Here is a 13,972-nt window from a genome sequence, read left to right as displayed (position 1 = left end):
GGAGGGGCAAAGTGTTGTTATTATTAAACGTGCATAGAACTTCAATTTGGAAAGATCAAACTGTTTTGGAGACAGATGATAATGATGGTTACACAACAATGTGAATGAATTTAATGTCATGAATAAAAGCACTAAATTGTTTAATATCAGGAATTGTATCTTATTTCCACACATGAGAAGTTGTCTTCACATCAGGAGCTCCGGAGTCAGATGGAAACCCAGCTCTCACTTCCATGCTAACTAATAAATACTCTTAACTTTCTGAGACACCCTAGTTCCACATCTAAAATATTACAATGATAATAATATTTATTTTATCGCATAACAGGAGGAGTAAATTAACAATGCATGATTGTCTGGCATGACAGACATCAGGTTTCAAGCATTCAGTCTTATTCTTATTCCAAAGCTCACACAATTCTCACGTCTGACACTGATGTATGATTGGTCAAGACTTTGGCCTTGATTTTCTGCCTATAAAGTGGAAGCTATTTAGTTTAGCTCACAGAGGGTCATCCTGATTAAATGAGATTATATGAAAGAACTTGCAAATTATGAGTATAAATAAAAGATTTAACAGCAGGTAACTAAATATATTGGCAACTAAAGCACAAAATGGAAGAGGAAAAAGAATAGTTCCAGTTTCCACAAAGAATATTTTTAAATATTGATTTCAAAGGTAAAGACATACATCAGAGGAGAAATGCAGACTGCTTACCCACAGAAAACTGAAAACTATTATTGCACGGTAGCACTGAAACTAATGAGAAATAACCCAAATACCTATCATTCTGAAATGATGACGTGTCACATCTTAAGCCCAAGGAAAAGGCTATGACACATAAGTTCCGGTATCATCACATATGCAGGCTTGATAGTTCTTGAAAAAGCCACCGTCCCCAGAGTTCAATGAAGCTCAATACTGAGTAATCAATGGAAGGTCTCTGGCTTTTGAAGTGAGCATATTGGGAGTTTCTGTTTTCCTGGAGGAAAGTTCCAGCAAGAGCCACGCCGCACATGCACTTCTTTTCTGGGGCAGCAGAGGGCAGTGCAGCCGCATTAGAGGCATCCCAGCTCAGCCCCTTGGCTGTCTGTAATTTCTGGCCTTGCAGTCAAAAGACATGTGCAGGGACACCGTTTTGAAGGTAACAATATGCGACGTTACAACCATTGTTTAATCGCTATCATCTTGTTTTGAACACATATGCTGTTATTGTTTTGGGTTTGTTTCTCTCGCTCTTTGTTTTTCTTTTCTGTGTCTTTTCTCTTAAAAAAAAAAAAGACTTGCAGTGGTCGGATCGTAGCCAATGAAATTTACCAGAGGCGTGGTTATTGCTAATTGAAATCTTTTCCTAATGCCCTGCCATGAAGAATGAACTTCCCATTTGAGCAATTTCTACCCCTTTCACGTCCATATTATATAAAGAATAGTTTGTGCTTACTTTGATCAATTTTTGATGCCTATTTCTTGTAATCTGAGCAACTACTTTGATGATAACTACATGCTGTATATTAACCATTGTTAATCTCCTATTATCTTGTTTTGACATTCTGTATTATATTTTTATTCTCTTTTCTTTTTAAAATAAAAAAAAATAGAAGAGAACAAGACCTCACCAGGGAGCAACCCTCCCTGTGAACCAGTGCCATGTGTGGGCCGCTGCCGGCAGGAGGACAGCCAGACCCCCTTCTGTCACACGTGCTGGCAAACATGGAGTATCCCCACCCCCCAACCTCCACAAGTGACTGGCTGATCCAGAGAAACACAGGCTGTGATGTTAGCTATGGAGTTGAAATGCTCTCCACATATTAACTAGCTTGTGGTGTTTGGTGTTCACTGACCTTGCAGGTATAGGGTCAGTGGTCTGATCATCTGTTCAGAGCACTGCAGTACACAGTGTGGCATCTAGGGAAGATCTCCTTCTGAAGGTGGTAGCAATTGTTGATTCCCTATTGTCTTGTCTTGAAGTCCTGGGTTGGGTTTTATTCTGTTTCGTTTTATTTGATTTTGTTATGTCTGATGGCACAGGCAGCTTTTCAAAGAGCAAAATATATAATGGTAGCCATTTTGAACTTATTAGTGTCTTGTTATGAAGTCCTTTATTGCATTCATTGTTTTGTTTTTATTGTTCCTATTCTATTCTGTCGTGTTTGATTTGTACTATGTCTCAACGTATCTGCAGCTATTTTGAAGACAACAAAAAGCATTATGGTAACTATTGTAGATTTTATAATATTTTGAAGTCCTGTGTCATCTACACTGGCTTGTTTTGATTGGTTGTATTGTTTTATTTTTCTTGGTTTTATCTTTTTTAAAATAAAAAAAATTAAAGTCGTGAACTTCAGATCAGCAAACTTAATTTCAAATTCCACTAACAGCCTATTTCTACTTTCTGGGAATTCCAGCATATACTTGAGAAGAGTAAAGGAAGCTGTGATAAAAGGATATTAGGATGTTTACGACACAGCAGGCTCATCTCCTTTCATGCCTCATATTCCAAGGAAGGTAGAGAGTAGAAAGTGTCTGCGTCAGAAATTGTGAGCAAGGTTCACTAAGGAATACTAGTTTATACTCATGTAGCACTGCATCTGGCTGAGCTGGCCCACTGGATATCAATAAAAGTCACACAAGTAAAGGGAAAATGATGGGAGCTCTCCTAGCACACTGAAAAAAGAATGTGTAACAACACGTACGTAAGAATTGACTCTACAAATAAATGGGCATAGTGTGAAAATGTATATGCATATTTCTTAATATACAGCAACTGATTTTTACTAATCCTATTTCATCCATGTTATTTAAGGAATATCAATTATGATATATCTACCCTTTTGTTTTCCATAAAAACATTTTTGAGTAAATTTAAATATATTTCAAAAATAATATCAAATCCTAATACAGTGGTACCTCATCAGTTAATGAATTTCATTTGATCCATGATTCTGGGGAAGATGGCCTTGTCCATGTTCATGTAAGGCTGATGGTCACAGTGGTGTGTCCTGTTCAATGTGGAACTCATGAACAGAAGACACATTTTGCTACTTGCTTCTTTTTTTAAAATTTTATTTAAGGAGAAAAAGGGAAAAAAAGCAGAAAAAGGGTACAAATTATACAGAATTTCAGAAAAAAATAAAGAGTAGGAAATCACTAGTTAATGGATTACATAGTGTCATCTTAGAAATATTTGTTCAAGTTACAAAATTAAAGCATATAAAGTGGACATTCAAACAGTGAGACTCCAAACAGTTCTGTTCAATGATCCAACAAAACTCAGTAATATCATAGTCTATCTTATACCCTTAAATATACATGCAGTTATACCACTTAGAGCAATTTCTTTTCTTCTCTTTTGTACAATGACTATTACACATTTTGGGTTTTATTGCTCCCACAGTTCTTATCACTTTTTTTGGAAGAGAGTAAAACCAAACATGACTTAACAGAACACAGTCGGTTAAATCAAAAGGGTGGACATAATAGATAATGTAAAAACATAATACAAGGTGATCAACAATGGTTACCATAATACCTCCCGCTATCGCAAATAGAATTGCCTATATCATCAGTTATAATAAAATTGAACAAAAGAGTAAAGAATGAAACCAACAAAACCAAAACATTGGAGATATTACAGGTCTTCAAAAGTAGATAATAGTCAACCAGTATGGGCGTCATAATAAATTCCACTATGTTCACAGCTGTTGCCTAAACTTTCAAACCTGGTACTATCAAGCAAAACAGAATAGAGGAACATCAGTCAAAACAAGATGGTGAGAGCAATACAGGGCTTCAAATCAAGTTAATAGAAAATCAAAATGGGTTACTATAATATATCCTGCTATTTTTAAATTTATTTTTTCCCTTAATTAAAAGGATAAAAATAAAAAGTAAATAATAAAATGGAGATTGAGATAAAAGAGGGCATAACAACAAAACAGTGCAGATCGAAACATAACTATTTAAGCAAAATAGTGTTTCACCACAAGATAATCCCAACATAAAAGTAGTTACCATATTGTCTCTTTCCTTGAAATCTTTGAGTATAACTTCATATACCGTAGCATCAAATATATCAAAACAATGTAAAACCATTCAAGAGAATGACAGTATTACAGGATATTTAGAATCGACTAACAGATAATGAACTATGGTTTCTGTATAATCTCCTTGTTTATAAAAGTTTTTGTTTATACTATCACATATAATAAAATCCAATAAGATACAACATGTTAAGACCTATGGAGACAGAAGAACAAAAGCTTGATGGGACTTCAAAACAAGATGATACCAAATCAGCACTACCGGCCTGCATCAGCCTCCCCGTGTGTCTGGAGGACTGTGGATGTCTCGGCAAGCAGGGGAGGATCGCAGGTTCCAGAGGCACCGTGGCCAGTGGTGAGTGCTCAGCGCACTGTGCCCAAAGCCCAGACTGTTTGGGACCCTCCAGGCTTCCGGGTGCAGTGAAGTGGAGAGGCAGGTTTGAGGTGGCTACATCCGCCTCTGCATCCCAGCTGCGGTTGGAGGGCTGTGGAGCTTCCAAAGGGCAGGTGGGCACACAGTGTCCCTGAGGCCCAGCTTATCTGGAACTGCAGAATTCTGAATGGGCAGAGGAGGGCCATTGGTTCTGCAGGCCCAGAGGCTTGGGGTAACGGGGTGCCAGAATCTCAGGAGCTGCAAACATAGAAGGGGATTTCCAACAGATCCTGAGGCAGCTTTCAAATAACACTTGAAACACAGAAATATAGGAAAATGACAAAACGAAAGACCAAATTACAACCTCAAACCTCCAGCCCATCTCAAGAAACCCTAGGAGCAATGAATATAGAAGAAAATATATGCCATTCACCTCAAATATCGGACACAATAGCTACTGAAATTAACAAGCAACTCCAGGAAGCTTTAAAGAAATTCAAACTCGAAATAATCTCCCAGGTAAAAGATGAAATGGTAAAAGAAATGAAAGAGATTCTGAATATATCTAAAGAAAACACAGATAAAAAAATGGAGGACTAAACAAAAAGATAGAATCCCTAGACGAGCAATATAAGAAACAAACAGAACACATAATGCAGATGCACAGAGATATACAGGAAATAAAAATCTCCACTGAAAGTTGTAAAAACCACCTTAATGAAAGTGAAGATAGAATTTCAGACCTTGAAGACAGGATTTCAGCTAGTGAACAGGAAAGGAAAGATCTTTTAAAAATAACAAGGAAACAGGAAACAACAATTCAACAACTGCAAGACAATGCAAAGAAAAATAACATAAGAATGATAGGGATTAATGAAAAAGAAGAAGACAACATAAAGGATGTCAAGAGGATATTTAGAGAAGTAATAGCTGAAAATTTCCCAAGCACGAGATCAGAAACTGACATCAGGATCAGTGAAGCACACAGAACTCCAAATAGTCATAACCAAAATAAAACTACACCCAGACATATAATAATCACCATCCCAGAAATCCAACACAAGAATAGATTATTAAAAGCTGTCAGAGAGAAAAAACAGATCACTTATAAAGGAAAATCTATCAGAATCACAGCAGACTTCTCAGCAAAACAATAAAGTCAAGAAGAGCATGGAGTGAAGTATTCCAGATCCTAAAGCAAAATGATTTCCAACCTAGACTGATGTATCCTGCAAAACTATCATTCAAAATTGATGGGGAAATATGATACTTCCCTGACAAAGAACAGCTGAAGAACTTCATGAACACCAAACCAACCCTGCAAAAAATATTGAAAGACAGTTTAGATACACAAAGGAATAAACCACTAAGCAAAGCAGATAATTAAACAGAACAGAAAGATAAAGATGCAACAGCAGAGAGATAACATGTCAACAGTAAACCAGCATTTAACAGTAATAACCGTTAATGTAAATGGTTTCAATGCAACAATCAAAAGAAACAGACTAGCAGGATGGATCAAGAAACAAAATCCAACCATATGCTGTTTACAGGAAACCCATCTAACCCAGAAGGATACTCACAGACTGAAAGTCAAAGGATGGAAAACAATACTTCATGCAGCAGGAATCCAAAAAAAAAAAAAAAAAAAAAAAAAAAAGAAAAAAGAAAAAAAAAAGGCAGGAGTAGCCATTCTGTTTGCAGACAACATGAATTTTAAACCAACAATGACCATAAAGGACAAAGAAGGTCACTACATACTCGTAAGGGGGAAACTCCAAGAGGAAGAGATAACTATCTTAAATATATACGCACCAAACTCCAGAGCACCCAGTTATATAAAACAACTATTAACAGAAATGAAAACTCAAATTATCAGTAACACAATTGTAACAGGGGACCTCAATACACCATTGACACCAAGGGACAGATCGACCAGACAGAAAATGAGCAAAGAAATAACAGAACTGAATCACACCTGCGAACAAATGGATTTGATAGACATATACAGAATGTTCCACCCAACAACATCAGAATACACATTCTTCTCAGCAGTACATGGATCATTCTCTAAAATAAACCATATATTAGCTCACAGAACATAGTTAAGCAAATGCAAAAGAGTTGAAATCATCCCTTGCATGTTATCAGATCATAGCGCTCTGAAATTAGAAATTAATGATAAAAGATACTGCAAAAATCTCGCAAACACATGGAAACTGAATAACACACTCTTGAGTAATCAGTGGGTCACAGAAAAAATTAAAGAAGAAATTAAACAATACCTAAAAGAAAATAAAAATGCAGATACAACTTACCGGAATCTGTGGGATGCAATGAAAGCCGTCCTCAGAGGAAATTTTATTGCACTGAGTTCCCAAATCAGGAAAACAGAACGAATACAAATAAATAACTTGATGCTACACCTCAAACAGCTAGGGAAAGAAGAGCAAGTCAAGCCCAAAGCCAAAAGAAGAGAGGAAATTATAAAAATCAGAGCAGAAATCAATGCAATAGAGACTAAGAAAACAATCCAAAGAATCAACGAATCAAAGAGTTGGTTCTTTGAAAGAATAAATAAAATTGATAAGCCCCTAGCCAACCTTATTTAGAAAAGGGAAGAAAAAGCTCAAATTCATGCAATAAGAAATGAAAAAGGTGAAATCACTACGGACCCAATAGAAATACAGAAGATCATCAACACCTATTTCAAAAACCTCTACTCTCAAAACTTTGATAACACAGAAGAAATAGACAGATTCTTAGAAACATATGCAGTGCCAAAGCTAGATCAGGAGGATGTAAAACTGTGGAATAACCCAATCTCTGTTAATGAAATTGAAAATGTAATTAAGTCCTTACCTACAAAGAAGAGCCCAGGGCCAGACGAATTCACTGCAGAATTGTACAAGAAATACAAAGAAGACCCAATGCCGACACTCCTCAAACTATTTAATGAAACTGAAAGGGAAGCAATCCTTCCTAAGTCATTCCTGGAAGCAAGTATTACTCTAGTACCAAAACCTGAGAAAGACCCAACTAAAAAAGAGAACTATAGACCGATCTACCTAATGAACACAGATGGAAAAAATCCTCAATAAAATATTGGCAAATAGGATGCAGCAAATCATCAAGAAGATTATACACCATGACCAAGTTGGATTCATCCCAGGCATACAGGGATGATTCAACATACGTAAATAAACAAATAAATCCACCATATCAATAGAGCCAAAGGTAAGAATCACATGATCATTTCTATAGATGCAGATAAAGCCTTCGATAAGGTCCAACATTTATTCATGATAAGAACTTTACAGAAAATTGGAATAGATGGTCTTTACCTCAATATAATAAAGGCTATTTATGACAAACCAACAGCCAGCATCATACTAAATGGCCAAAAATTGAAAGCCTTTACTTTAAAATCAGGCACAAGACAAGGATTCCTTTATCACCACTCCTATTTAATATAGTACTGGAAGTACTAGCCAGAGCAATTAGGCAAGAGAGAGAAATAAAAGGGGTAAAGATAGGAAAAGAAGTTAAATTATCATTGTTTGCAGATGACATGATACTCTACATAGAAGACCCCCTAATCTCCATTGAAAGACTGTTAGATACAATAAATGAATTCAGTAATGTGGCTGGATACAAAATCAATACTCAGAAATCAATAGCATTCTTATACATGAACAACAAAATCACAGAGAGGGAAATAAGAGAAACTACACTCCTCACATTAGCAAGCAAAAGAAAGAAATATTTAGGAATTACTCTTACAGAAGAAGTGAAAGATTTATACAGTGAAAATTATAATACACTGAAAAAAGAAATTGAAGATGATCTCAGAAAATGGAAAGACATCCCTTGCTCATGGATAGGAAGAACAAGCATTGTGAAAATGGCCATTCTCCCAAAACTGTTATACAGATTCAATGCAATCCCAATAAAAATACCATCAATATACCTTATAGATCTAGAGAAATCACTCCTAAATTTCATCTGGAACCAGAAGAGACCTAGAATCGCAAAGGCAATTCTAAGCAGCAAAGACAAAGCAGGAGGCATCACAATCCCTGACTTGAAGTTATACTACAAAGCAACAGTAGTAAAATCAACATGGTATTGGAATCAAAACAGAGCTGAAGATCAATGGAATAGATTAGAAGATACAACCACAACTACAAACACACTCAACCACCTTATCTTTGATAAAGGAGCCAAGCAGGTTCACTGGAAGAATGACAGTCTCTTTAATAAATGATGCTGGGAAAACTGGCTCTCCATTTGCCGAAAACTAAAGCTAGACCCATGTCTATCACCATGTACTAAATTAAAATCGAAATGGGTCAAAGATCTGAATATTAGAACAAAAACACTAAATCTATTGGAAGACAAATTGGGTAGAAACCTTGGAGACATAGGAGTAGGTAAAGAATTCATGAACAGGACTCAAACCACACAGGAAATACTTCCCAGAATCAATAACTGGGACCACTTCTTATTAAAAAGTTTCTGCATGTCAAAACAAATCTCCACCATGGTAAAAAGAAAACCCACAAACTGGGAAAAGATTTTAGTGAACTCTCTCTCAGACAAGGGACTCTTGTCTAAAACATATAAAGAATTAAAAAAAACTCAGACCCCCAAAATTCAAAGACCCAATCCAAAAATGGGCATCTGAGATGAATATGCACTTCTCAGATGAAGAAATGCAAATGGCAAATAAATACATGAAAAATGTTCATCATCATTAGTCATTAGAGAAATGCAAATTAAAACCACACTGAGATACCATCTCACTCCTGAAAGAATGGCCAGGATCAAGAAAACCAACAACAACAAATGCTGGAAAGGCTCTGGGGAAAAAGGAACTCTCCTAAACTGTTGGTGGGAGTGTAGACTGGTGCAGCCTTTGTGGAGGTCAGTCTGGAGATTTCTCAAAAAGCTGGGATTGGACGTCCCATTTATTCCAGCTATTCCATTTCTAGGCATATTCCCAGAAGAACTGAAAGCATCATACCACAGTTATATATGTGCATCTATGTTTATAGCAGCACAATTTGTAATCGCCAGACCTTGGAAACAACCCAAGTGTCCATCAACTGAGGAATGGATAAAAAAGTTGTGGTATTTCTATACAATGGAGTATTATTCAGCTATAAAGAAGGATCACATTGAGATATTTATCAACAAATGGGCGCAGCTTGAGACAATACTCATAAGTGAAATAAATCAATCTCGTATGTATGAATACCGAATAGTTTCCCTAATGTAAGTAATGATTCAAATATATAAAAATTTGTGGTAATCATGATTCCCCATTATGTGGCCTTGAAGCCTTATAAAGTTTTCACTTATTAATTGGAAAGGCTTTATTCTGGGCTTCTTGATATGGAAATACCTGAAGCTATAGTATATGAAGTTTTATTCAAATACTGCAAGTAAAAACAGACACTATGGTAGCTACTATTAGGTCGGGTTATTTGGTGGTGAAGCACTAGGTTGCTGAAACAGTCATGCTTTGACCCGTATTGTTATATTGTTATGTCCTGTTTTATCTCAATCTCTGCCTTATTCATTAAAAAAATTATTTAGTTATTTTTAATGTTTTTTAATTAAGGGTAAAAATTAAAAAAAATTAGCAGGGTATATAATAGTAACTTTTTTGATTTCCTATTAACTTGTTTTGAAGTCCTGTAATACTCCCACTATCTTGTTTTGACTGATTAGACTCTGTTCCATTCTGTATGATAGTATCAAGTTTGAGGGTATAGGCAACTATTTTGAAGGCAATAAGATTCACTAAGATGCCCATTCTGGTTTGACTATTGTCTCCTTTGGAAGTCCTGTAATGTTTACAATGCTTAAGTTTTATTGGTCTTGTTCTCTACCGTTTTGTTCAACTTTATAATATATAATGAGATAGACAATTCTTTTTAAGGAAACAAGAGACATTGTTGATAACCATTGTTGATAACCTTGTACTCTGTTTTACATCATGTGCTATGTCTATCCTTGGTTTGACTGACAGCTTTGTTTTGCCATGTTTGACTTTATTCCCCCCCCCAATGTAATAAGAACTAAGGAGTAATAAAACCCAAAATGTGTAAATTTTGTTGTAAAAAAGAGAGGGAAAAAAAGAGTTCTAAATGATAGAACAGCAAGAGTGTTTAGGGGTGTTAAATAGCTGACCATATTAATGTTTTTGGTTGGATCATTGAACACAACTCTTTGCAGTCTCACTGTTTGAGTGTCCACTTTGTATGCTTTGATACTGTGATTTGGGCAACTCTCTCTAAGATGATAATATGTAATCTATTAACCGGTGATTTCTTACTGTTTTTTGTTTTTTGTAGTTCTGTATTACTTGTACCCTTACACTGCTTTGTTTTGTTTTGTTTTTTCTCTTTTTCCTTTTAAATAACATTTAAAAAAAAGAAAAAAACCAAATCAGCACTACCTATTATGATGTCGTTTTCTCCAAAATTACTGTTCCTATCATCCAATCTTCTCTGCCTCATTTCTGTTGAGTTCTTTTTTTGTCATTAGTTGTCAGTTTGTCGTCTTCATTTTGTTTTCTGCTCCATTCATTGTGGCCACTCTGCCACTATTTCTGGATTCTTTGTATTTTCCTTTTTTAGAATATCCTACAGTATTCTCTGTAGAGTTGAACTGATGGTTGCAAATTCCTCTAGTTCCTCTTTATCCTGAAAGCACCTTGTTTTTCCATCAATTTCCAGGGATAGTTGTGCAGGATATCTCAGTCTTGGCTGGAGGTTATTATCTTTCAAAGCTTGAATTGTTTCCCCCCAACGCTCTTTGTGATTTGATGGTTTGTGCCAAGAAGTCTGCTGTAATTCTGATGGGTGTTCCCTTGTAAGTGATCTGTTTCTTGTCTCTGACAGCTTTTAATATTCGGTTCTTATATTGGATTTCTGGTATTTTGATTATTATATGCCTGGGTGTATCTCTGTTTGGGTTGTAGGTGGCTGGGGTCTTGTATGCTTCATACATCTGAGTATCTTTACCTTTTGCTAAATTAGGAAAATTCTCCTGGATTATTTCTGCAAGTAGCTTTTGTAATTCATTTGTTTGTGTCCCTACCTCTTCTTTTATGTTCTTACTTCTTAAATTATAGATCCTCTTATCATCTTCTAGTCTTTGTATTATTGCTGTTTGTTTCTTTTTATTTTTAAGAAGCTTTTCATTTCATGCTCCCACCTTACAAATCTGTCCTCCAGGTCAGATAATCTACCCTTAGTTTCTTTCAAGCTCTTATGCCAGGTTTCAATAGAGTTTTTAGTTTTTTGGTATTCTCTTTGAACCTGCTTCATGTATTCTATGTTTTCTCTATTTTCTCCATCAAACAATTCTCCCCTCTTTTTCTGTTCTTCCATTCCACCATTTGCTTTTTCTTGGGTGGTGCTTAGCATTTCTCTAACTATTCTGCTTATGTCTTGCTTCAGGTCATTAATAACTTCATTCCTGAACTCATCTATGAGGCTCTGGAAATAGCGCTTTATGTCTATTGGTGCTGTGTCTGCTGTTGCCTGTTTCTCAGTATTGGGGGCCAAGGAGCCTTTCTTGTTGCTCCCTCTTCCCATATTCTTTGTTCCTTATATATGCAAGTGTATATAGGAGGCCCAGCTTCTTCCCTGTCAGCCACAGTCTGATTGAATTGCGCCAGCTAAGTATTCCTGCCCACCAGAGCGCACCAGGGAGTTACAGACCGGGCAGCCTATGCGAGGCCTTCCCCTCCAGGCTTCACCACTAGGGTGCACCTCCAGGTGCTGGGACCTGGGTTGTGCTAGTCTACTGGGTCTCAGCCAGCAGTGTCATGTAGGCTAGGCACTGCTCACCAATCCCACTTGAGGGGGGATATGTGACTGAAGTCACTACAGCGCCCTGTTCCGACAAGTCTGCCCAGTCCCAGAATGTCCTCTGTTGTAGCCTCCTAGACCGTGGAAGTGTCCTTATTTCCCTCACTCACTGCAGGTCGATGCACAGCTCCCGCCCATCCAGCTCTCAACTCTGTTCACCAATTCCCATTCTCAGAGCTTACACGTGTCTCTCTCCCTGCCAAGCTGATTCAGATGCAGCAGCGGCAGCAGGAAACCCAAATCACGACTTCCAATGGCGTGGGCTCCAGCTTCCACGCTGAGGCTTTATCTGTTCCTGTTATAACACCAGGATTGCATTCCTAGTTGGTTTCTCTCAGCCCAGTTCATTCTTGGGTCAGCAGGGTATATCTCCTCTTGGTTAGGATTCCTCACTCCACACCATTCCTGGATTCTAAGCTGGGTCTCTCAGAGAGCCTCCGTAGCTACTGCTATCTGTCTGCCATGTTCTCCTGCTACTTGCTTCTGTATGAGCAGATGCATTCATTAACTGAGGTATTATACCAGAACTATGGTTCTGGTATAAAAATTTCATCATAATTCTCAAGCTAAGATTCTATATTTACTCTTATTTTTAAATTTTTTGTACACAACTTTATAACTTCTCTCTGCTAACATTCCAGAAAATTTTCTTCAAAGACAATCATTACTTCCAAAAAAGGAAACAGTTCTTTGATCATACTTTATGTTTCAAAATGCTTGTTATTCACATAAAATTGTGATAGTTACAAGTACCTCTTCTACTTCAATACTGTATTACTGACTTCTTGAGTGCTGAACAACTAAAGCTCAGAGACCAAGATAAAAGGTAACTGGACTACAAGGACACTCAGTGTTTAACCCTGGGCCTCTCCAGTTCACAAGGCCCCAAGACATAGTGAGGCCTTTCTAAAAGACCTGCAACTCCAGTCAGTTATGTAATCTCATTTTGGGAAGGTTTTTAAACCCCACAAAGATCAGAGCCAACCAATGTTCACTGTGCTCAGAAAAAGGGTCAGTAAAAATGTCCCCATTCTTCTAAAAGAGTCGAGTCACACAAAATAGTGACACATCTGGACAGATGACATAAGTGATTAAAAACTTGAAAGAGCTAAAAGGCTCTGCCATCATCCAATAAAAATAACCAAAATTACATATAAATAATAATTTTCAATTAAAAACTAGATTAGTATAAAAAGAGGGCTCCGAATACTATGCTAGCCCCTGCTTGCAGTCTGCAGCTACATCTATAACTTATAACCATAAAAGGGTTTGATTACCAGTCTAAAACCAAATCACAACAATTCAGTTTTCTTAAGCTTTGTACCATTTTTCATTAATGTAACTAATGTTTTTCTTAACTGTGCCTAATATTATACCAATTAACAATGAGACATGCTCAATCTGTAGACAATTGTCCATTTCTAGTATATCTGATCTATTGCAGTAGGCATTTCTTCTTGTGAAAAATGAATGGGTGAAACTCTAAAATTTTATAAAAGAGCTGCAATTTTAAAGCTCACCCTGGGTCTAATGTCTCTTAGTGTTCAATGAATGAAACTCTTCATCAAAAGGACCATAGAAAAAATTCCTCTAGCCACAATTAATTCCAAACTATAAAGATATAGTGATCTTAACCTATCCGACTCCTAAAACTTACATAATAAAAGATAAC

Source organism: Cavia porcellus, unplaced genomic scaffold (assembly GCF_034190915.1).
Source record: "Cavia porcellus strain 051 isolate PalLab524CR breed Dunkin Hartley unplaced genomic scaffold, mCavPor4.1 scaffold_1, whole genome shotgun sequence".
Classification (NCBI taxonomy): Eukaryota; Metazoa; Chordata; class Mammalia; order Rodentia; family Caviidae; genus Cavia; species Cavia porcellus.
Note: the sequence above shows the minus strand (reverse complement) of the source record.